Raw genomic sequence first — 25,088 nt, forward strand, 5'->3', positions numbered from 1 at the left:
GCCTCCAAGCAGCCAGGTGCACAGATTCTATAGAGAAAAACATGGGGGGGGGGGCATACCTCTTCCTAGAAACGTCTAGAACGCAGCCCGCGGAGCCCAGCAGAAGCCTGCACGTCCTGGCTGTTCCGACATCAGGGACCCCAGAAATGCCGAGGAGCCGGGCACGTGCCCAGACGCAGAGAAGCCCCCGCACGGCAGCTGTGCCCGCCGCGGGCCTGGCGCTAAAAGGCTCTGGACAGCCCACGAGCGGCGAGCAGCCCGCGGCCCCCACGCACCCCAGCTTGGCCCTACCGAGCACCTCCGGGCGGCCCGACGTGGGAGACCCTGCGCTGTGGGGGCGGGCGGCAGGCATCCCGGGACAGGGGAGGGCAGTGGGCGGAGCCGAGGCGGGGCCCGCAGGGTCCCACAGCCCCAGGTTCAAGAACTGGCCGGCCCGCGCAGCTTCCTTGTTTCTCCACGTTCCGTTTCCCGGACAAGGTCAGCTCCGCCGGGGCGGCATTTCCTTCTGTTTCCTGCGGCGCCGCAGCCCCGTGCCCAGGACGAGGGCTGCCATCCGTTCTGACTCGCGTGTGCCCCCAAGTTGTTGCCATGCCGCCACACTCAACGCGTAAGGGCCAGAACTGTGGGCAGCCCACTGACCAGGCCACAGCCCCGAGCGGGGAGGGGTCCCGGGATGGAGCCAGGCCTTGCTGGGCACCTCCCCCAGGGCCGACCCAGGCCCCCTGCGCCCGAGGCCCCCGCCGCGTGCAGGGCACGCCCAGCCCCTCTGACCCCACCGTGGGCCTAGTGCCAGGGCCTCATGCACCCTGCCCAGCGGTGGCCCCTCCCCTGCCGCTTGGACCCCCCGCGGCTGCCCAGGCCCCTCCCGGGCTCCCCTAGGGCTGTGCTGCCTGGGGACCTTGAGACACGGGCGTCCAGGGCTCCCCAGGGACCCAGGTCCACCTCTCGCTCTGGGCGCGGCTCTGGTCCAGCTCAGCACCAGGACGACTGGGCGCGGGTGCAGCCTCCCTCCAGCGGGAGCGACGGCACCGCTTCTCCGCCAGCCGAGCCGAGCTTCACCGACTGGCACCAGGGCGCCCACCTGCCCCTCCGTGCCCTCGGCGGCGCCGCGCCACGTGGCGCAGTTCTGCCGTGCGCAGGGCCTGGGGCCTCCGAGGCCTTGCGCAGACCCCAGCGTGGACGAGCCGCCTGCAGGGTGAGGGTCCCGGGGACAGGGAGGCGGGGGGGGGCAGCAGCTGGACACCCGGCTCAGGGTACCCCCAGGAGGCCGCGCCAGCCCCCAGCTGAGCACTGGCGCTGCGGCATTTGCACAAACGCCCAAGGGGGCGAGCTGTGCTCGAGGGCACGCCGCTGTCCTCACAACGACTGCTCGTCATGGTGAGAGCAAAGCCACCGAGGACCTCGGCGCAAGCCAAGAAGGCGCACGGCTCTGGGGGAGCTGACAGCACCCGGCCACGAGCAGCGGACACGCTGTCACCCACCAAGGCCCGGTGGCTGCACCCACCAGCCGGGGCACCAGGGAACCCCCGCGGGCCTCTCTTTCTTCATTGTGTAACGTTTTCTGTCTGAACCCAAAAGCTGGGCACATTCGCTTATGAAATGTGGAAAGCACGGAATAAAGCAAAGAGGAAAGGGCCATAGAAAATTCCATCACTAAAGAGCCCAGTTCCTTCCAGCCTCACTCTCTGCATTTTACATCTGGGGGATACCTGGGGTCCACTGCCAGGGCCGTTTTGTGTCCGGCTTTGTTTTCGGCACGAGCGCCTTGCCATGCCGCTGACAACTCCGCACCTGCATTACTTTCAGAGCCGTTTGCTTTTCCATCGTAGAAACGCACCACAATTAGCAAATCCTCCCCCTGGTCGGCTGTTCACAATTTTGCATTGTCAAGTGTAACAGAAAAACGTCTCTGTAACGAGAAATAGTTCCTGAGTTTGGGATTATTTTATTAGGATAGATTCTAGAGGCGCTTGTGTATTTATTCTTCCATTTCTGTGCCTGCAAAATGAAGGGATTTGGAAAAATCAAAGATTCGCAAACACAAATGCCAACAGCGGTTTGGCAGGGAAACGAGCACATGTGAGAAGAATAAAAACCCAAGCGAGCGTGAGCCCGGCGGAGGCGGCGGCTGCGGGCTGGGCGGGGGCTGCCCGGGGGGGACGGAAGCCCAGGTGTCGGCTAAGGTGCAATCCTGCCAACGGCGGCTGCGCCCCACATCAGGGCGCGGGGCAGGACGGGGCACACCCAGGGGCGCACGGGGGCCGCACGTGGGCACGGCTGCCCACCCCAGGTCTGGCTCTCAGCCCTGCGCTGCCTGCCCCTCATCTGGCTCCTCCTCTGGGCTGCCCGCCCGTCCTGGCTCTTCCTCCTCCTTCCTCTCCCCAGGCACCCCTCAACATGCAAACAGCCTCGCGGCAGGCTCCGGCCAGCAGCCCCGCGAGGTGCCCACTGCAGCGGCCCTTCGCCAGCGGGCGCTGCGCTCCTCCCGGCAGCTCGGGCTGCTGGCCTCCTAGACGAGTCCCTGCACCTCATGTCCCTGCACCCAGGGCCCGAGTCCAAGGGGGCGCCTATAGCTGCACCCGGGGCACCCCGGTGGGTCTGACGGCAACGTCGGGGCCACAGCAGAGCCTCAAAACAGGAGAGGGGACAGAGGAGGCGGGCAGTCCCTGCGCAGCCCTGGCTGCTCCTCTGTGCTGCTGTCCTCAGGGAGCACGAGCCCCGAGCCTCGCCCCCGGCAGGGGGACCATGGGGAAAGCCTGCGGAGCAAGCCTGCGGCTGGCCCGGTCCTCTGCCTGGGCCCCTTGGGGCCCCCAGTTTCCACAGCGCAGGCCGCGGGCAGTGCTGGTCCAGGCAGGGGGCGCCGCCGTCCTCCACGCAGAGCCACCCCTGAGCACAGACAGAGCAGGCCAGCCTTCCCCAGAGGGCCAGCGAGCCTCGGCCCAGGCCTGCCTCGGAGCTCCCCACAGCACAGCACGGCTGGACGGTCCCCGCACCTCACCGCGCGGGCAGTGGGAGGCCGGGCAGGGCTGAATGCACAGTGGGCGTCCAGCGGTCAGAGCCAGCCGGGCAGCAGGGGGCGGAAGGGGCCGCCGTGCGAGCCAGGCCGAGGGGGCTGGGAAACGGCCCTGGCCCCTGGGGATGGCTGGAGTGGCCTCCGCTCCCTCCTCTTCGGTGAGTCTAAGGGATGCCCGGGGAGGCCCAGCATTGCAGGAACCCCGGGGGCCAGGTGATCATCACATGCCCTCACCTGGAGGGCCAGTGGGTGCCACAGACCCCTCGACACACGGGACTGAAGTAAACCCACCCTCCTGTTTGCAGAGCACCCTCCTGTTTACAGAGCACCCTCCTGTTTGCAGAGCACCCTCTTGTTTGTGGAGCACCCTCCTGTTTGGAGAGCACCTGCAGGGAGGGTTCCAGGACAAGTGAGGCAACAGCACCCACTGGGCTTGGACCAGTCTTGTCTTGAACCCCTCGCCACGTGGCGCGTCAGCGTGTTTCTCTGCTCCCCTCCCTGGACGCCCTGGCCACCCCCGTGCTCGTTCTCCTTCCTCCCAGCCTCCCGGTGTTCTCCCGCCGCAGGCTGCCCCGAAAGTCTGCCTTGCAGGGTGTCGTTGTGTGTAGACGCTCGTGTTTCCTTCCACATTCCTTGTAACGGTCCGTGTTCTCCTCCACGACACAGCCGAGCCGACCTCTCCCACGGTGCTGAGATGCACGCACAGAAAGCAGGCACGCAGCCATGACGCGCACGTTCTAGAAAACTAGGTTAAGGGACAGCGCAGCTGCCACAGAGGCCACCGGGCTCCACAAATGTCAAGTCAAACGGCGTCGCTTCGTGCCACTACTCCACTCTCTCTCCCTCGTTCTTTTTTTTATTTTTCCAACACAGTTATGCAAAAGACTTCTGTTTTTAAACTCACTGTGCAAAACACTAACATTTGACAAAGCAGATAAAATCAACTCGGGTTGAGCGTATCCTGAACCGAAGCTATAACTGATTCAGCTTTGCAACTTGACCTTTAATTGTCGGATAGAAAAGGAGAAGTGTGTTTAGAGAAGGGGTGGATTTTTGCATGTTCTACACCAGGTACCGCCCCTCGCGAAGCTCTTCAAAGGATCAAATGTTTAAAAACTGAAGGAAAATAAGAAGGCTTCCTGCCTTAGACACGGGCAGGAAGGGGGTCTGTGAGGCCTGCAATAAAACAGATGGCTGCAGAAACTCAGAAGAGGGTGCACGGAAATACACTTCCATTTCCGCAGTGATACCTTAAAGAAATGCCATTTGTATTTTGTTCCACAACTAAATAAAACTCGCCGAAACCAACGGGAAGGTGGTGTGTGTGGCCCAGAGCCAGCGTGCCACACCTGCCCCTGCTCCGGCGAGCACGACGCGGCCAGCGGTGCCGCAGAGCCCCACACCTGCAGGTGACATCAGCCCCTGCCACCCGGGGGCAGGTGTCCCCGAGCCCCGAGCCGCTGGCAGGAGGCGCCCCCCTCCTCCGCTCCACGGGGGCCCGGCCAGCCGCCCCACTCCCCAGCCCCTTCCCCCCACCTGGGGCGCACGGAAGACCCCACCCTGCCCCGAACTTCCCAGGACGCCTGCTCCCAGCACCCCAAGGACGCCAGAGGCAGCGGGAAAGGGGCTTTGCAGAAAAGCCTCCTCCCTGCCCCGCGCGCCCGGCCCCGTCAGGCAGGGGGTCCTCTCTCCGTTAGTAACGGCCGCTTCTTGTCCCTCCAGCAGCCTCCCTTGGGCTCTGTGGCCGAGAATACAGACGGTGCTCAGACCATGCACGGAACACGGACAAAGGGCACATGGCTGGGTTTGCTTTAAGATACTCCAGCAGGAGCCGAAGGGGAGGACGGAGAAGAAATTAAATGTGCAGAGTGCTGGTGTCTGTGCAAAGCGGGAGGCGACTGCCTGGGGACCCGCTCCGCTCATCTCCCTCGTGCTTGAAATTTTCCACAACAAAAATGTCTGTAAAACACGCACCAACAATTCCAGTAGTTGGCCCAATTCTCCTCCCTCCCCACTTAGCAGTGGAATCCCAGTGCGGTCAGGCAGCCACTCTCCTCCATGCCGCCACTGTGCTCCCCTCACCAGTGATGGCCCAGGGAATGGACAGGCAGCTCACCGCTGGCCAAGGAGATGTGAGGGGTGTCTTCGAGGTTTCTCGGGAAAGCTTTCATGCTGCTAAAAAGGGGTACATCAGAAGAGTTGGCTTCTCCTCTTCTGCTAAGTCGTGGTGCATCTGCATGTGACAGCAAGAACCTCAGCAGCCATTTTGTGACCATGAGGAAGGCACCCAAAAACAAAGCTGACATTCTGAGGATTGCAGGGAAGAAAAGGCAAAGCAACTCCGGTCTTTGAGGACATTGCTGAACCCCTGAAATAAGTACCCCAAAGCTGCCTCACTGCAGGAATCATTAAGCAAGAAAGGAATCTACTTGTCTACAAAGCTGCGTTGGTGTTTCCTGTGACTCGCTGCTGAAGGCATCTTACACTAAAGGAACGCAGGAAGGAAGGCCCAGGAGCGTGGGGAGACTCCTCAGCCCGCCTTCGCCACCCAGGAAGGGCCACCCTGTTGAGATTCCACGCGAAAGCAGCGTGTGCCTCACACAGCCCCTCAGCGCCACTGCTGCACCCTTCCTTTCACTGCGCGCACTGGCAACGTCACATGCATCGCGTCTCCCTCCCCGTGAAGTCGCTCTGTCTCTCTCTGGCCTCTCTTCGCCGCTGCACGCAGGTCACGGCAGCTCCTGGCACCCTGGAAAGGGCCGGGCAAGTGTGTCCAGTGGCCCTGGACGACCCCCAGCCCCCGAGCATCTCGGGCCCCCGCAGAGCAGCGAGTCACCCAGCCGGGGGCTGCCGAGCCAGGCAGGGCGCCGTGTCCCAAGCGCTGCCCACCGCCATCCTGCGACAGGCGGGACCCTCGCCGCCTCCAGGCCCACGGAAGACGCGGCAGCGGCCGGCGCGCCTCAGCACTCTGTTCTCCTGGAGCGGCTGCTTCACTTTCATCACAGAGGACGCAACTGAAAGGCCCCCACCTCCTCACAGGGGCGCGCCCAGCCCCCAGCGCCGCTCCCGGCCCTCAGGAGTGCATGGACCCCCGGGCCCCTGGCCAGGCTGGGCGGGGCCTCGAGCCCACCCAGGGGGCAGGGGCTGCTGCCTCGGAAAATCCCAGCCTCGGGTCAGCAGGTGGGGCCGGTCCTGGGGCTGAGCCAGCCCGTGGACCCCCGCCTGCAGGCCCGCGCCCCTAGAGCCCCCACCCCGCAGCACCAGCGCAGCCTCGCGCCGTCGCGCTAACGGCACTGCCCTGCCGTCCCTCCACGCTCCCAGCGCCTCTGCAGGTGGCCGCCGGCCAGCGCACCCCGGGGGGCGGGAACCCCAGGAACGGGAGGCACGGCGCTCGGAGGGGCCGGAGGCCCGAGTCCACCCCATGTGCCCCGGGGACACGCCCGCTGCTCCTTCAGGGGACGCGGTGCCGGAGGTGACGAACTAGAGCGAGGGGGCGGCTGCGCCGTGCAGCCTCGAGCCCCCCCCCCACCAGCCGCCCCCGCTGGCCTCGTCCTGCAGCCCTGCGCCCCCGTGCACAGACGCCCCCTCGCCGCCCGCCGTGCCCGCGCCCACCACCCACGGCAGCCGCACGTCCTGCTCCTGCCCTGATCCAGTGACGCGCGCGGTCAACGCCGAGGCCCAGCAGCTAACCCGGATCGAAGGGGATGAAAACACCACGGCCTGGGGTTCTTCCTTTTTGAGATTAAAAGGGGGGCACAGAGCAGGAGAAGGGGACGGGACAGTCCGAGCAAAGCAACCGAGCCCATCTGCACGACCAGAGCCTCCTGGGGTCAGGCCGGGTGACCGCGACGCCGCTGCCAGGACCACCACCGCGGCCGGGCTCTGTGCCGCAGGGCGACCACCTCGCCCGCCCGTTAGTGTGACAGACTGAAAGCGACGGGATGCGCCAACAGACAGGCCGAACAGAGGCTCCCAGGGAGGAGGGACGCGCCCGCCCCCGGCCGAGCGGGCAGTGTGGGCGCGTCTCAGGACTGGGCTCACCCGTGCCAACGGCACGGGCCGCCGACCCGCAGCCACCGAGCCCGGCTGTCACCCTCGGCTCGAGCCCAGCTGTCACCTCGGCACGGCACGCAGGGTGGGAGGTCAGCGGCGCCCCAGGCCCGCCCACGAGGCCAGCGGCAGCCCCTCGGACAGCCCAGCGGGCACCAGGCATGACCAGGTGTCCCCGGGGGCGAAAGCACCCGGTTGGGAGGGACGTGAGCACGGAGCCGCAGGCGTCCCGTGTCCAGCCTGGTGCCGGGTCCCCCCGTGGCTGCTCCGAGTCCCCCGGCACACGGCCCTGGGGACCGCGCCCCCTGCTAGAAGCAGCACGTGGACTGCTCAGCTCGCTCCAGGCTGTGCCCACCCCAACAGGCTGCACAGCCCGAGCGGTGAGACCTCAGGAAGAGAAAAGCGCTGCCGCGGCTGACCCTTCCGCGACCCTGCGCCCGCGACGGCAGCCACCTGCCGGGGGCACCTCTGCAAGGTCTGGGCCACGCGCAAGTCCGGGGCGCTGTGCGCTCTGCAAACGCGGCTCACAGACGGGGCAAAGCCAGTGGGGCCCCCAGCTGCACTCCGCACTGCGCCCAAACCCGGGCGACGTCGTGGGCAGCGAGAGGAGGCAAGCGGACGGTCCCAGCGACGTGAGATAATTAGAGGATGAACTTGACAGATGCAGGAACCTGCGGCCGGGGCTGACGGGGGCGGCCGCTCAACAGCACTGCCCTGGCGGTGACGGGGCAGTGTGGGCAGCGCGACGCGGGGATGCGACCGGCCTCTCTGCACCGTCTCACTGAGAGTGGATAAACGGGGTATCTGCGGACGTGTCAATGTCACCAGAGTAGCAGCTTTTTAAAGACCCTCGAGGAGCTGTGGTGTGAGCTGTGGTGTGAGCAGTGCGCCCTGCTGAAAACCCCGGCCCGAGCTCGCCGTGTGGTCACGGCCGTGGCAGAGGCGCCCACGAACGCAAAGCGCTGGCCCCGAGACCGAGGGGGGACGCGGGGACACCGTGCCTGCCCCGCCATGTCCTGTCAGCCCACAGCTGCTCCAGGAGTGAACAGCGAGAGCAAGAGCTACAAAGACGCGTGAGCAGCCCCGGGGGGAGAGCCCGTGCCTCGGGCGCCTGCAGAGAAGGCCGGGAAGGTGGCCGGACCCCACCGCGCTCGCCCGACCGAGCCCCTCGTGCTCCCCCAAGACGAAGCACGGCCCCCCGCTGGGCGCCACGAGCCACCCGGGGACTCGTGGGAGGGCACCCACCTGGCACCACAGGAGGGACCACGTGCAAGGAAGCGACCAGGTGGGCCCCGCTGGTTTCCCTGCGTCCCCACGTCCCTGCGTAAGCGCCGGCCTGCACGGCCACCTGGGAGGCCTGCCCCGGGGACCCGTGGGTGACGCCGTCCTCTTGGCGGCCAGGAGGGCAGGGCTGGTGGTGTCTGCCCACTCTGCCCACGGGCTCCTCTTCGAGCACCTCCGCCTGCCCGGACCTCGGCGGGCAACTGGCCGCCACGGCCACTCGGGGAGCTGCACTGGCACATCCAGAAACGGCTGCACCCCATTCCCGGGCTCTGGGGGAGAGGCTGGCCTGCCGCTGAGCACCCCCGGAACCTGGCCCGGGCCCCTGCATGGAGGGGCCCAGTGCATCCCCTGCACCCAGGAAGGCAAGCGCTGGGTGGTGGCAGGCTGGGGGCGGTGGGTGCCTGCCCGGCAAGGAATGAGGGCAAAGCTGGTGCTTCAGGCGAGCCTCCCCAACAGATGAGCACCGTTCATCTGGAGAGTCCACGCCGACAGGCCACGAGGCCACCTGGACCCGGCTGACGTGGCAAACCCCCGAGGACGAGCGGGTGCTGTGTGCGCAGCTACACACCTAGCAACCTGCCTTCAGGGAAATCAACAAGACGAGCGAGAACGTGAGGGCGTGGCCCCGTGGCTGCATGTGGAGCAGGCCACGGCGGAGGGCCCGAAGCCCCTGGGGAAAGAACCACTGCCTCGGCCAAGGGGGTCTCGCCCCCCAAAGCAGCCCAGGAAGCCCCCACTCAAAGCTAGTTAGAACCATCGGAGTCTAGTGTGGACGGGCCCGTGGGTTCTGACGAGCAGTCGTGTGCTGCCACCACTGTTGACTGCAGACCATCTCTGCCCCCCCAAGCCCCTCGCCCCTTCCTAGTAAGCCCCACCCCTTCTGAGTAAGCCCCGCCCCTTCCTGGTAAGCCCCACCCCTTCCAGGTAAGCCCCTCCCCCAGGCCACAGCTGCCCCCTTTTTCCTGATAGTCCTGCCTTTTCCCAAACATCTTTTCAATGAATCACACAAAATGAAATCTCAGCCTCTCCCGCCCGCGCCCTGCCCATGAGTCACCATGCTGTGTGTATCGGTGACTTGTCCCTTCTTCCGGCCAAGCAGTATCTCACCGTGTGCATGTGCCTGTTTGTCCACCCACTCCCAGCTCAGGGTACCTGGGGCTCTGGGAACGCTCGGGCAAGGCTCTGTGATCGCACTTCTCCAACGCGAACCCTGGGGGGGGCGGGCCCGAGTGGGGCAGCATGTGGGTGTCGAACCAGAAGATGCCACCAAAGTCTGGCCACGGCCCACCACCGCGGTGAGAGCTGCCGCTGCTCAGTGCCTGGTCTTGGTTCTTGTTTGATTTTCGTTCTGTTTTTCAGAGCCGTTCTACTATGTGCGTAATGTATCTCTTTGTAGTCTTAACTTGCATTACCTTAACGACTCATGAGCGTTTCACGTGTTTAATTGCCGTGAGGCTCTCTCCTTTGGTGACATACCAGTTCAAATACTTTTGCCCACTTATTAAACTGGGTGGTTTGGTTTTGGTTTCTGTTATTGTTAATAAGGGGTCTAAGAATTTTGTGGATATTCTGGATACAAATCCTTCATCAAACGTGTGTTTTTGCAAATATTTTCTGCAAGTTTGTGGCTTGCCTTTGTATTGCTTAACCGTGTTTTTCAAAGAGCAGATGTTTTTAATTTTGATAAAATCCAATTTATCCACATTTTCTTTTCTAGGTCACGCTTTTTGTGTTACTTTTGTATCGCTGTTTTTATCAGGTCACGCTTTTGGTCTGAAGAGCCTCTGCCTCACCTAGGACGGCAAGGCTTCTCCCGGGCCGGCTCGCAGCGTTAGGCCTCCCGTTTAGACCGCGTCGAATGTGCCGCCACGTGCGTGCCGAGGGTCTTTTCTCCTTTGCACGTGGATGCTCGACCTCTCCAGCACCGCTGACCTCAGCGACGCCGTGTCTCCACGGAGCTGCCCTGCGCCTGCTGCGCGTCGCTGGCATTGAAGCATGGCCTGTCTGGACCCTTCTCCGTGCTCGCATCCTGCATCTCTGTGCGTCACCTCCCCACGCCGTCTGGGTTACGCAGCTCCGCCCAAGTCTTGGCGGGAGGTGGTGGAGTCCCCAGCTCTGCTCCTCTTCAGGATTGCAGTGGCAGCTCTGGGCCTTTCCCTTACATACGCATTCTGACGAGCCTGCCGATTTCTGCAGAGGCATGCTGGGCTCTCACCCGGGGCCGTGCCGACCCCCCGATGATTAGGCCTGGGTGGGGTTAAGGGAAGGATCATTTTTCATTTTCAGGCGGATTATGAAGGGAAGACCAAGAACTGGGCTGTGGAGGCCACAAGCTGCGGCATGGGCGGGAGGGAGGCCACGAGCTGCGGCGTGGGGGGGAGGGAGGCCACGAGCTGCGGCGTGCGGGGGAGGGAGGCCACGAGCTGCGGCGCGGGCGGGAGGGAGGCCACGAGCTACGGCGCGGACGGGAGGGAGGCCACGAGCTGCGGCATGGGCAGGAGGGAGGCCACGAGCTGCGGCGTGGGCGGGAGGGAGGTCACGAGCTGCAGCATGCAGGGGAGGGAGGTCACGAGCTGCGGCGTGGACGGGAGGGAGGCCACGAGCTGCGGCGTGGACGGGAGGGAGGCCACGAGCTGCGGCGTGCAGGGGAGGGAGGCCACGAGCTGCAGCGTGGGTGGGAGGGAGGCCACGAGCTGCGGCGTGGGCGGGAGGGAGGCCATGAGCTGCAGCATGCAGGGGAGGGAGGCCACAAGCTGCGGCGTGGGCGGGAGGGAGGTCACGAGCTGCGGCGTTCAGGGGAGGGAGGCCATGAGCTGCGGCGTGGGCGGGACGGAGGCCACGAGCTGCAGCGTGGGCGGGAGGGAGGGCCACGAGCTGCGGCGTGGACGGGAGGGACGTCACGAGCTGCGGCGTGGACGGGAGGGAGGCCACGAGCTGCGGCGTGGACGGGAGGGAGGTCACGAGCTGCGGCGTGCAGGGGAGGGAGGCCACGAGCTGCGGCATGGACGGGAGGGAGGCCATGAGCTGCGGCGTGGACGGGAGGGAGGTCACGAGCTGCAGCGTGGACGGGAGGGAGGCCATGAGCTGCGGCGTGGACGGGAGGGAGGCCATGAACTGCGGCGTGGACGGGAGGGAGGTCACGAGCTGCAGCGTGCAGGGGAGGGAGGCCATGAGCTCCAGAGCTGCTGCCCGGGGCAGACAGGAGAAGGGACAGCGTCGGGGTCTGTCCCGAGAGGCAACAGAAAGGAGTGTGGTTCCTTGATGAATTTTCACAAAGAAGGCAACATCCAAGGGGCCGTTGGAGGGTGAGCAGGAGTTCACCGAGTACAAAAGAGAGGAGGGAAGTTAACTCTCCAGAAGAAACAGCAGGAGCGAGGGGCAGAGGAGGGCAAAGTGCTCAGGCAGGGCTGCAAACCGCAGCAGCAGGGGATGGGAGGCCGCGGAGCCCTACTGAGCGTCCTCGTTCTGTCCCAGGGGCTCGATGCTCAGGACAGTGTCCAAGGGGGCGGCCACGGTCAGGCCTGAGTTTAGGATCCCTTGGAGACGTGGAGGCAGGGCTGCGGGGTGGCCATGGCCGTGAGGCTGGACCAGGGGGTCCCGGGACCTCACGCCGCCCACCGGACACGAGCAGCCGGGAAGGCGCGCCCCGGGGGCCCTGCAGGGCAAGCCGCCATGCCCCTCCCAAGCCCGCGGCCGCGCTGTCCAGGCCCTCGCTGAGCCGAGGCGTGAGGCTGCGGCGAATGGGCCCCACCCGCGCGCGTGGGCAGCGCCTGCCCAAGGCGCCTGAAGGCGTGCTTCCAGGGAGCGGTGCACGGGGGCTGCCGCGGGGTGAGCCTTGCTGTGAGGTTTGAAAAGGAGAAAGGGGCCCCATCAGCTGGGCCCAGTGACAGAAACAACGCACCCCTGAACAGGAAAAGAGGGCCGAAAGCAGCTGTTCCTTTTCCCAGAATCTGGAGAAAATGGCACGCCTGCTCTCCCCGTAAGATCAAACCAGCTCCAAATAGGAGTTGCTGGGTGTTCGCCAGCCTTGAAGTAAAACCCCACTGGCCCACGGCCCTGCTTCTTGCCATCTCCCCCTCTGCGCTGCAGACAGCAAGCCCGTTTTTCCATCGACGCCGCCTGCCCCTTCTGATTCGGCCTCTGACACGGCTCTGGACCTCGGGCTACGCGCCTAAACTACACGAGCGCGCAGGGGCACGCGGGCCCTTCGCTCCGCGCCGGCTCCCCTGGGCTCGCTCAGAACCAGCACGCAAACCTCAGGAAGGCCGCCGGGTCCGTTGTGCAGGGCAGGCCGTGCCGAGAGGGCCCTGGGCAGGCGCCGCTGTGCCCAGCAAATTCCCGCTGCAGCGCGGGCCAGTTCCCAGTTCTCTGAGGGGACCCCAAAGCCGTTTAGGGGGTCAGTACTTGTAGCCCGATGACAGGTGCAGGCGTGCCAAACTTGGCCTCTCTTAGGGCACGTGAGAAACTAACAGAAGTCGTAGGCTCTGGGCTTTGGTTCAAAGCCGAACCCGAGAATGTCCATTTATCTCTAACAAGACCAAACGGAAAATTTGCTTCCTTCCTCCTTTATTAAAAAAAACAACAACAAAAGCAAAACCATTTCTTGGGGCCTAGTGAGCAGCTCCCATCCTGTTTTCATGAGCTTTGCTTAGACGTATCGGCTTAGGGGCCACATGTGAAAACCCCACCGGTTCCCGCCGTGTTCCCATTTCGTCACACGCAAGCCGGGGGGCGCACCGCCCAGGCCCGGCTCTGCCCGGGGTGTCGGGGCGCCCACCCAAGGAGCAGCCTCCTCAGGCCACCCAGTTCTCTCCATCTCGTAGAAAAAGGAAAAACAAACGCCCACGCAGTGGGAAACAATCCCCCTGGCGCGTGGGTGCCGGGGGCCCTGGAGCTGTTATCTGCAAAGGGCGCTGCTGGGGGTTACCCAGCTGCCACCACCACAGTGGATTCCACCCCAAAACCTCAGCCGAGAGGCAAGTTTCCACCCCGAGAAATGACTGCACCTTAGAGAGACACGACGGGCAGGGCGCCCGCTGGGAGAGGCAGAGGCCGCGGCAGCCCCACGCCCGCCCCACGCTTGCACACTCACACGCTCACACAGACACACTTTCATACACACAGTCACACTTTCACACTCGGTTGTGTACTTACACTCACCTGACACTTCGTGTGCACACACATTTCACACACTCATATACACACTCACATCTCTCACACATGCTCACACACACGGTCACTTTCACACACGCCCCTCACACACCAACAGGTCTGGGAGTAACTGGCCCAGCAGGAGTCGGGCGGTCCCCGTGCCAGGGTGGGAGGGGCGTGAGTGGGTGTGCGCTGGGGGTGGGTGTGCGCTGGGGGAGGGTGTGCCGGCCACACCAGGGCGCCGCGAACTTAACAAGGAGCGGGGCAGCCGAGCGGCAGTGCAGGTGCAACAGGCAACAGCAGGTGCCCGCGGCCTCAGCTCCAGGTGCCTGCCCCAGGGTCAGCAGAGCTGCCCCAAGAGCCAGCCCGGCTGCCCCCAGGCTGCTGCCCCCCAGGCTGCCTGCCCCCCCAGGCCGCTGCCCCCCAGGCCGCCGGCCCCCCCAGGCCGCCACCCCCCCCCCAGGCTGCTGGCCCCCCCCTAGGCTGCTGCCCCCCCAGGCTGCCTGCCCCCCCAGGCTGCCATCCCCCTAGGCTGCCTGCCCCCCAGGCTGCCCTCAGGCCATCCCCCAGGCCATCCCCCCAGGCTGCCTGCCCCCCCAGGCTGCCCCCAGGCCGCCACCCGCCCCAAGCTGTCTGCTGTGTCCCAGAATGCTATCCCCCGCAGGCTGCCTGCCCCCCAAGTTTGCCCACCCCCCAGGCTGCCTGCCCCCTATTTTGCCTCCCTCCTTCCCCCGCCCAGGCTGCCCCCCAGGGCCGCAGGCTTTGTCACATCCTCCCCTTGCCCCCACCTCGTCTCCTTCCCGTCCCCGACCCTGTCTCTTGGAAGCCCCTGGGCCCCTGCGCGCCCTGCACCCCGCCACGGGAGCAGCTGTGTTTCCCACCCCTCTCAGCCCTGGACCCCCTGCAGAAGAGACTCGAGGCTGAGGAAGGCCAGGCCTGCGGCAGGTGAGCCGCCAGGGCCCTCAGCGACGAAGGCACAGGTGAGGCCCGAGGACAGGCACGGCCGCGACGGCCACCGCCAAGACGCAGGCTGCGGGGCAGGGTCAGGAACGACGCGCCCCGGACGCACCATGGCTGCGGGGGCAGACGCAGCCTTCCTCTCCCTTCTTGCACTTCTTGAGCCCAAAGGGGCGCCAGGACACAGGGCTCGGCACCCACTCGCCCAAAGGGCCCTGCCCGGGACCCCCACCCAACAGCTCGCGCCTTCCTCCCGTTGGCCTTGGTCTGTCTGCTCGGCCTCGAACCACATTGCCAGCGTGGCCAGGAGCCAGGAAAGCGCTGACCACCCAGGCAAGAGCGCTTCCTCAGCGCTCACCCACCCCGCCAGGCTCGGGCACCGTGACAGCGTGGCTAAGCCATGCCAGCTGAGGGCCCGGCACCCGCCCTGCCCAAATCAGGAGCCTCCGGTCCACAGAAGAGTCGCCGGCACCTCACGCGTATCGGGCTCGGGCATCTCCCGACAGCACGGAAGGAAGCGGGCGGCCGCCGTGGCTCTCCTCAGGCCCCAGCCCAGGCCCCTTGGGCCCCTCTGCTGCTGCCATCCCACCCGGCTCCAAGGGGGGCTCGTGGGGCGACTCCCTCAGCCCGGCAGGGTGCTCTCAGCTGGCACACAGGCCTGGCACCTCTGCAGGTTTACTCTCAAAACAGAAGCAAAACCTGAGCTTTTCAGGAGGTGGCACCCTTGGCCCTTCTGCCAAGCGGGCAGCTGCTTTCCTGAAAGGGCAGCCCTCTGTGGAAGAGGGCACTCGACAAGAAAAAAGAGGAAGAGCTAAAATCACACGCATGCACGCTTCGAACGTTGTAGAAAGAGGCTCTCGCAAGGTGCAGAGAGCATTTCCAAGCCACTGGCCAGTGTCCAAGTGGCTTCCCAGGCAGAGGCACAGCGCCCAGCGCCCGTCCCTGGAGCCCGGCCGTGCTCGCCGGGAAGCCCCTGGAGGGCGCCTGCCTCGGCCCACACCGCGGTTACCTGCACACACCTGTCTCCACGTGCACACGCTGCCTCCCCCCGCCCGGCCTGCGCACGCCCAGGTACCCGCACACACCTGTCTCCACAGACAAGCTGTCGGGGCCTGCTCACAGCAGCCTTCCCCCAAGGGACCCAGCCATCTGCCGGGCCCCCCTCCTCACCCCCTTTTTTAGGGGTTCAGCGACCCCCCGCCAGGCCCTTCCTGCTCTTGCAAGGCTAAGTCACAGCAACTTATGGCCTGATTCACATTTAAATTTAAGCTCCTTAGAAGCAGTTTTAAAAGGCAAATTACAGACGAGTGGTTGAGCACCTGCCTCCCATGACGGAGGTACCTCCTAAATATAAATAAATACAAAATTTTAAAGAGGCAAACTCGTTTTGGAACCCGGTACCTGGTTTGTCTGAGGAGGCTGACCTTGGGGGGCAGGCAGTCCCTGCTGTCCCCGAGGGAGACAAGGGCCCCCATGGGTGGGCTCGGGGCAGGCCGTGGGCACGGCGAGCTTGAGGATCGCCCCGCACACCGGTGCAGAGTTTAGTCTGATTGATTGAACATTTAATGCACCTTGGTGAGTGCGACGGGGCGAGGGCTGATACTCGCTTTTGCATGTTTTCCCCAAACGTGCAATTGAGTGAAAGGCAGAAACGAGGTGAGACAAAAACAGGCGTCCGCTGGCTCGTAGCGAGGGCAGGACGGATTCCTCTCACGGCCAGGGCTCTGCCCACGGCCTGGCCTCTCCCGTGGCGCTCGCTCCCCACTGCCGCACCCTCGAACACCACGTTCACTGTTTAGAAGAAACGCGCTCCCTGCCGGCGCTTTCCTGTAAGCACCTCGTTGCTTCCGACGGCGGCTCCCCTGCCAAGCAGCCAAGCCCACGTCCTCGAGTCATGACACCAGCCTTTGGGCGGAGCCCCCAGAACAAGCCCCAGCGTTCGCGCCCCAGCAAACTGAGCACTGGAAACGGGTAAAGGCAGTTCTAAAAGGGAACAAAGTTCAAGGTTTACTGTGGCTATCGCGGGGGCAACCGTCAGCCCCAGCTGTAACGAAAAAGGGAGAGAAGCATGTTAGACAGGCTCGAGAATATGAATCCACAAGAAAACGAACGTGCTATGGTCAGTCACGGCTCGAGCACTTCCCACAACGCCCTCCTAATGCCTCAGAAATACCCGGTTTCAGCGACGGAGCGGGAGCCCTGGCCCGGCTCGCCACCGCGTCTGACAGGGTCTCAGGCAGCCTGAGCCGTTCCGCTGTGCGTTGGACGGACGGTCCCTGCTCAGCTTTCACGCTGACCCGCGCCTGCGGCCAGCGGCCTGGGCGGCGAGGGCAGGAGAGGACACGAGGAAGCCCGCCGGGGGCCCCCAGGGGGCCACACCGGAGTGAGGGAACGGCCACCTCCTGCCCCGCCGGGCGGCCAGTCACGGGGCGCGGCGTGGCCCTCGGCTCCTCGCACGCCGTGGACTCCGGGAGACGCGGGCGGCCACGCTCACGATGGCTAGACCCAGGCCTCCGCTTCCTCGGGCCCGCTTCCCGCGACAAATGTCAAGACCAGGCAGCTTCTGCGTGAGCGTATCGCCCTCACTGGCACTGCCCCCTGCTCGTGCGCGTGTCGGGGGGGCAGGGGGAGGCATCATCTTGGGGACAAGGTCCCTGCAAAAGTCTACCGAAGTCCCCCCGTGAGTCCCCCCACCGTCCTGCCGCGTTGCTCGGCGCGGGGGCAGGAGGCTGGGAGCAGCGAGGAAGGAGCCACGCGGGGCGAGGGCTGGAGAAGGCCCGAGTTGCCCCTGCACCTCGACACAGGCAGGGGCCCCGAGGCCGCGGGGACAGCTCGGCCCAGGAGCACCCGGCTGTGCAGGGCACCCCGCACCCCAAGAGGCCGCCCACCCCACTAAGCAGGAGTCAAGCTCCAGAGAAGCAGCAGACAGAAGAGGACAGCGTGCGCGGGGACGCTGCGCATCTAAGGAGCAAGGAGGCAAGGGCTCCGGCAGGATGCGGGCGGGAGCTGGCGGGGGGTCAGGGGCTCACCCCTGCGGCCCGGCTCCCCAGCGCCCGAGCTCAACGCTGCGGCCTGGGGCGGGAGGAGAAGGGGCACAGCCGGCGGGGGCGGGGGCCGGGGGGGAGGCGGGGAGCCGGGCGGGGGGGTGGGGGGAAGGGGAGCCGGGGCGGGGGGCGGGGGCAGGGGCCGGCGGCCTCGGGGCAGCTTTCCCTCGGGTCCTCGGCTTCCTCGTCGAGCGCACCCCGTCATCTTTAAAGACCCCTTTGCGCAGGAGGAAGAGGGGACCCCACAGGCTCCAGGGCCCGGGAAGCGCCGGCTCGGAGCAGGATGCCCGGGTTCCCAGCTCCGGGGGCTCGGCGGGCGGGCGCGGAGGGGCTGAGTCCTCGGCACCTGGAGACGCGCTCCAGCCGCGGGCAGGAGGGGCCGCCCCCCGCGGCAGCCTTGGGGAGGGCAGGGGAAGTGCAGGAGGGCGGACAGGAGGGGGAGGGGAGCGCAGGGGGGGGGCGGGGGAAGGAGGGGGAGGGCGGGGGGAGCACCCAGGAAGGGCGGAGCGCGGGGGAGGGAGAGAAGGAGGGGGAGCGTAGGGGGAGGGGGGGGGACGGGGGGAGCGTAGGGGGGAGGGGGGGGGACGGGGGGAGCGTAAGGGGGAGGGGGGGGGGACGGGGGGAGTGCTCTCAACGTGTGGCAAGTGCGCTATGGGAGCGAGTCGACGCCACTGACCTCCAGACCAGGGCAGCCTGCTGGGCCAATCGCTGGGGCGACCCCCCCCCAATATCGTCTGAGCCCAGAGCCCAGGGGAGAAGCCCCTGCGGGCTCTCAGGTAAAGCGGTTGCAACACCTGCCAGCAGAGGCCCAGGGATGCCCTGCCCAGGCCAGTCAGGGCCGACCAAGAAGGGCCAGCCACGGGCACGCTCACCTACCACTCCCACTTGTGTGCACTGCACACACACACATGCACAACCGTGCACACGTGTGAGGGGGTGTGCACACGCAGGCACACACATCTGTGCTCATATATGCAGTGTGCACACACAACACACACACATGCACAACCAGGCATGTGTGCTGTGCACACCTGGATACCTGCTCACTTGTATGCACACATCATGTGTGCACACGAACACATGCACAACCGTGTGTGTGCTATGCACACTCATGCACAGAGCTCGTGGGCATGCATGTACACCTTCACAAGTTTGCACAATACACATGTCTACACTCGTGCACACATACGTGCATATGAGCTCACGTGCACACACGTGTGCCCAAGCACACACACACACTCCGGTGCTCGGAGAGGCCCAGGGAGCCCCTCAGACAAAGCGCGGCCTCAGACAATTAACTCTTTCGTTGCCAGGCTCTGCAGGGACGGCGGGGGGAGGCGGGGGCTGGCCCCTGCCCCTGCCCATGGCCTGGGGCCCAGGGACGTGGAGGGGGGCGCTCTGGGCCGGCCCTCGTGGAGGACACCTGCCAGGACGTGCCAGGGGTGCCACGGGCACTGGAGCAGCCCCCCTGGCACTTCTGCTTTCAGGCTTTCCCCGTTTGTAACAAGAAGATCGAATCCTTCAGAGCCAGGAAAGGGTTGTGGAACGCTCCTCAAAACCTCCGCGCGATGCCCTGCCCTCCGCCGCGGCTGGCAAAGCCTCCTTTTTTGGAACAGCTGGCCGCGCAGCTGTTTTGTGTCAAGTCTGGGAGTTTCTAGATGACCCGGAGCTCAGACAGCAGGCAGGCCTTGCTGCACCGAGGGGTAACTGGAGCCTCGCTGGCCGCGAAGCACCCCGAAGGGCGCCAGCTGGGGCCGGGCCCGCCCTGGGCAGCACCGCAGGCCGCGGGGCCCCGGCAGGAGGCGCTCAGGACGTGTTTTTAAAAACATTTTAAACTGGGGCAAGAAGGAACTGCTCCCGGCTCACCGGACAGCTGACAGCCTCCCCGCTGTCCATGCACGGCCACTCGACAGGGATGTCAGGCCCCCACGTGCACTGTGCTGTCACCGAGGCTGCGAGGGTGGAGGGCCAGAGACACCTAGCGGCGAGCAGGCCCCTTCCAGAACTTTCCAGACCAGGACGGGAACCCCGAGGTCCCCCACACTTCTGATTCCCCAAGAAAAATGGAAACCCCGGGTTCTCCTATGAACTAAGTGGACAGCTGCTCACTGCAGGAGAAACAGAGGCAGCCCCTGGGGCCCAGGCCGGGCTGCCGGGACCAAAGCTGCACCCCCGTGCTCTGGACAGGTCTAGAAAGAGCCCTCATGTCACCTGTGTGCCTCCCGCCCGCCATCTGTGTGCCGCCCGCCCAACACCTGTGTGCCACCCGCCCATCACCTATGTGCCACCCGCCCATCACCTATGTGCCACCTGCCTGTCCTGCCCTATCTGTGGCTGCTTCAAGTTATTTTTGTTTTTATTTCAAGGAAGCAAAGTATTTACCATCACAAAACCCCCTCAGAAAGACAAGCGTGTTTGCTGGCCTCCCGCCCTCGTGTTTGCTTTACCTCTCCCTTACCACCTTCACGGTAAACACAGAAAGGAGGCACAGGGGCAGGGAGGCGCGCCGTGGACAGGCACCCGCGGAGCCACGGCGTGGACGGGGCCTCACAGGAACAGCGCAGCGTGGGCCGCTTCCCGCAGGCCGCGGCGTGGCGCCCGTTTCCAGGCGCTGCCCGTGGCCGGAGGCGGGGAGGAAGTTCCCTGCCCATCCGGGGCCTTAGCCGCTGCCGGGGCCCTGCCGGCGCTGCCCTCTGTCAACCACACACGCGGCCCAGCACCCACAGCCCCTGCCGGGGCTCTCTTGTCCCAGGTGCCACCCCGGGCTCAGGGGCTCACTGCCGAGCCAGGGCCTGGCAGTGCCGGGCAGCCGTGGGCACCCCTGCCCGCTGCCTCGTGGCTGCCGCAGGCGTCCGCTCAGCCAGCAGGCCCCCTGGGAGCTCGCGGGAAATGCAAATTCCCGGAGCCCCGCCCAGACCCCAGAATCAGAAACGGGGTGCTCTCCGCGGGCCTCCAGGGGCTCTGAGATGCCCCGAGTGCCACCGTGATGGAACGTGCCAGCAGGAAAAGCAGAAGGAAAAAGAGCAACGAATTCTTCATTATTGAGTTTAGTTTGTGCTGTGACTCTTCTTTGGTCCCTTGCAATTAAAAAACAAAAAACAAATTGAAGACAAGTCACACTTACGTTTAGGGAAGGGGGAGACCGAGTGAGGCAGAGCTCGGCTGCTCCAGGTCTGCCGGCACCGCAGCGGCTCAGGCCTTGCGCGGAGAGCCGGGCGCTGGGCGCTGAGCAGTGACCGCCCCGGAGCGCTCTTGGCCCCTGGGCGAGCAGCCCCGAGCGGCAGGTGTGAGCGCCCGCGGCCGCCCCACGGCGGGTGCCCAGCAGCCCGGCCAGGCCTCTCCACCTTTCTGGACAAGTCAGAGCCCTGCGCAGAAAGCCTGAGAATCGGTCTGCACAGGACCGGCGCGTCCCCGACCCCCCGGGCGCAGAAGCCGTGCGTCTGGAGCTGCCGGAGCCCTGTGCCCTCTGCAGCAGCTCCCAGGGCGGGGGGCGCAGGGCACCGGGGGCCCCAGGGGGTCACAGGAGCCCTGCTTCCGCCCTGGTACCCCTCTCGGAGGGGCCGTCAGAGCCGTGGCCTCGACCTCCACGGGCAGCGGGGCCCCCGCGTCCTCGCTTCTGTCCCGTGTCGCGGCTCACCGGGGACTCAGCAGGGGCTGGTCACCTCCTCTCATGGCCGGCACCCAGGGCCAGCTCCACGGGACCCGGGGGACTTCTCGGGGTCCCCATAAACCTGTCGTGAGCTCCTTTAGGCCTCAGACCCCACAGTGGGGACAAGAGCACGGGGGTTTGTAGCTCGTCTGACGATGAATGGCCGAGGGGCCGCGTGGGACTCCCAGAGGGACGGAGCGCTTGGGAAGGACGCCAGCGTGGAGACGAGGGCCCGCGGCCCCGAGCACGGCGCCCGAGGCAGGGCCGGCACAGCGGAGGCGGAGGCGGGGTGGCGCGGGGCGCGGGGGGTGGCGAGCACAGGGCCCCAGGGCCACGGGAAGGGCCGGCCAGGGTCGGGGCCTCCGCACCCTGCCGGCAGCTCATGGCCAGCGGCGGCCGCTGCCCCTGAGGCCCGGACACGGTCACAGCCAGGAAAGGAAATCTCTTCCTAACGCAAAACCAAAAGCAGTCTTAGGAAATTCGCCTCAGGAAAGAGCAAAACCACGTTTCCTCTTTCTAGCTCTCACCTACCTTCTTCTCTAGCTGTTTTTCACAAAGAAGAAAAACAATCACACCTGACAAGATGCCGCCACCCGGCATACGGGACATGGGCTAAAACGAAATACAAAAGCAGCCGTGAAGGGTGCCGTGGCGCCTCCGTGGAAAGGGCAGCGATCTCTGTTCTGAAGAAGCTTTTTATTATGAGGTCATCGTAGAGGGACACAGAGGTAGAAGAAACAAAGTGGAGAAGGGGCGGGTGGAGGCCCAGGCAGCCTTCTCCCACCCCCAAACAGCTGCTTGGAAACCTGCAGTGACAGCCCCCAGCCCACCCCCGGCAGGGCCACAGCCAGAGCACAGCGCCGCCCACCCCGGGGGCCCCACCACACTCCCACCTGCTCCCACACCCACCCGCCGCACCCCTGGCCACCGCGCGCCCGTCCTCCTGGCTGGAACCCTAGGGGATGGAGGCTTCAGCCGGTCTTTCTCATCCAGAACATTCCCTGGGCTCCTTCCACCCTCCCGGCTGTATCGACGGCTTGCTGGTATATTCCACGGCGTGGAGGGACCACAGCTTGTGTAAACACTCATTGTTTGAGGGACTGCTGCGTTGTTTCCAGTTTGGGGCTATTTCAATTAAAGCTGCTGTAAAAAAAAACTCACGTACAGGTTTCTGTGTGGACCTGAGTTTTCATTTTTTCTGGGGTAAATGTCCAGGAGAGCAGCTGCTGGGTCTACGGTAGATGCATGCTTAGCTGGTTAAAAAACTGCCCAGCGCTCTTCCACAGTAGCTCTACATTTCACATTCCCAGCAGGAATGTATTTAGTGACCCAGTTTTTCCTTACCAGCATTCGCTGTTCTCACTTTTTTAAATTTTGGCCGTTCTGATGGGTGTGTGGTGGTTTCCCATTGTGGTTTTGATTTCCATTTCCACAATGGCTGGTGATGTGGAACATCTCTTCGTGTGCTTATTTGCTATCTGTACATCATCTTCAGAGAAATGGCCCTTCGTGTCTTTTGTCCATTTTTTAATTGGACTGTTCTGTTTTACTGTTTGAGAATTTTTTATATATTCTAGAGACTAGTCCTTAGTCAGATATGTCGTGTGCAGATACTTTCTCCCGGTCTGTAGCTTGTCTTGTCATCCTCTTACCAGAGTCCTTCATGGAGGAAAAGTTAACTTTGATGAAGCCCGACTTACCAGTTTCCCTTTTGTGGATCTTCCTTGGTGTCATGTCTAAGTACTTTTTGGCTTCCCTAGATCCTGAAGATTTTCTCCTAGGATTTTATCAAAGCTTTGCAGTTTTACGTTTTATGTCCCACTGGGGGTCGATTTTTGTATAAGGCGCGATAGTTGGGATGAGGCTTATCACTAGTAGTACTGGTCCATGGTGCTCAGTCGTGCCAGCGCCACTTGCTAAAAAGGCCATCGTGCCTACGTCGGCTTGCTCTTGCGCCTCTGTGAAACCCAGCTGGGCACACGGTGGGGTCCCCTTGCTGGCCTCCGGCTGTTCCGCGGACCTATCAGCCCACCCCTGCCCCTGCCGGTCCAGAGTCCTGGCTGCCGAGCCACCTCCTGAGTCTTGAAAGCCAGGGAATGGTGCCTTCCACTTCATTCCTTTTTCAAAATGGGTTGGCTGGTCGAATTCCTTTGGTGTTCCATGCCAGTTTTCTAGTAAAATTGTATATACAAAGTATCTTGGGGGACTTTGATGGGAATTGTATTAAACAATTTGGGGAGAATTGACACCTTTGCCACGCAGACTGTCCCCATCCTGGACACAGCATTTATAGGCCATTTTGATTTCTTTCAGCCTGTACATGTCTTGTTATATTTGCACCTACGTATTTCATTTTTGAACAACCGTAAATGATACTATATTGTATTGCTGGTATATAGCAGTGAGTTTTGCATGTTTATCTTCTATTTTGCAACATTGTTAAACTCAGTTATAAGTTCTAGGATTGTTTCCATAGGTTCCGTGAGGTTTTCTATGGAGACCATCAGTTTTCCTTCTTCCTCTCCAACACATCTGCCCTTAGATGGCCTTGCCTTGCCTTACGGGATGGGGTAAACGTCCACCACTAGACTGAGTAAGAGGGGCAGGAGTGGAAAGGACGCTGGATTTTGTCAAATGCCTTTTCTGTATCAATTGCAATGATCATGGTTTTTTCCTTCTGTTTTGTTAATGTGGTGTGTTACATTAATCAATGTTCTTATATTGAAACTCCCTGGCATACCTGGGATAAATCCCGTCTGGTGTACAATTCTTTTAATGCACTGTTGGATTTAACTTACTAGTATTTTGGTGAGGATACATGCATCTATCTATAATAAAATAGAAACAGGTCTATAATTTTCTTTTTTTGTAGTATCTTTATCTAGTTCTAGTATTAGGGTGAAATTTTTGCTTTATAAAATGAGTTTCATAGTGTTCCCTCCTCTTCAATTTTGTGGAAGAGTTTAAGCAGAATTACTATTAATTCTTCTAGAAATGTTTAGTAGAATTCTCCTGGGAAGCCATCTCGTCCTGTGTTTTCTTGGTTGGAAGGTTTATGATGACTGACTCATTCTCTTTACTTGTAATTGGTCTACTGAGATCTTCTATTCCCCTAGAGTCAGTATAGGTTGTTCTTGTATTTCTAGGAATTTTTCCATTTCACTAGATTGTCTAATTTGTTGTTCATAATTTGTTGTTCACATTATCCTCTTCTGAGTTTTTTTCATTTCTGTGGGGTCAGTAGTAATGTCCCCTCTCATTGCTGATTTTATTTATTTGCATATCTTCTCTCTTTTAGTCTTCGTCAGTCTAGCTAAAGGTTTGTCGATTTTGTTGATCTTCTCAAATAACCAACTTTTAGTTTTGTTGATTCTCTATTGCTTTTTTTTCGTTCTTGATTTCATTTATTTCTGCTTTGATCTTTACTATTTCTTTCCTTTGGCTTGGTTTGGGATCAGATTGCTGGATTGCTGTTCTTTTTCTAGCTCTGCCAGGTGTGCAGCTGGATCTTCAATTTTAGCTCTTTCTTCTTCCTCTTTTTTTTTTTTTTTTTTTTTAAGGAGGCACCGGGAACCGAAACTGGGATTCCCATGTGGAAGGAAGGTGCCCAACCACTTAAGCCACATCTGCTCGCCTTCTTCTTCAATGTAAGCTTTTAGGGCTATGAATTTCCCTCTCAGCACTTCTTTTAATACATCCCATAAGTTTTGATATGTTGTGTTCTCATTTTCATTTCTCAAGATATTTACTGATTTCCCTTGTCATTTCCTCTTTCACCCACTTGTTTGTGTCTTATTTAACTTCCATATATTTATAGATTTCTAGGTTCTCTGCCTATTGTTGATTTCCAGCTTCATTCCATTTAGTCAGAGAAGATGCTGTGTAAAATTTCAATAGTTTTAAATTTATTGAGAGCTGTTTTGTGACCCAATATGCTGTC

Source organism: Dasypus novemcinctus, chromosome 17 (genome assembly GCF_030445035.2).
Source record: "Dasypus novemcinctus isolate mDasNov1 chromosome 17, mDasNov1.1.hap2, whole genome shotgun sequence".
NCBI classification, from domain to species: domain Eukaryota; kingdom Metazoa; phylum Chordata; class Mammalia; order Cingulata; family Dasypodidae; genus Dasypus; species Dasypus novemcinctus.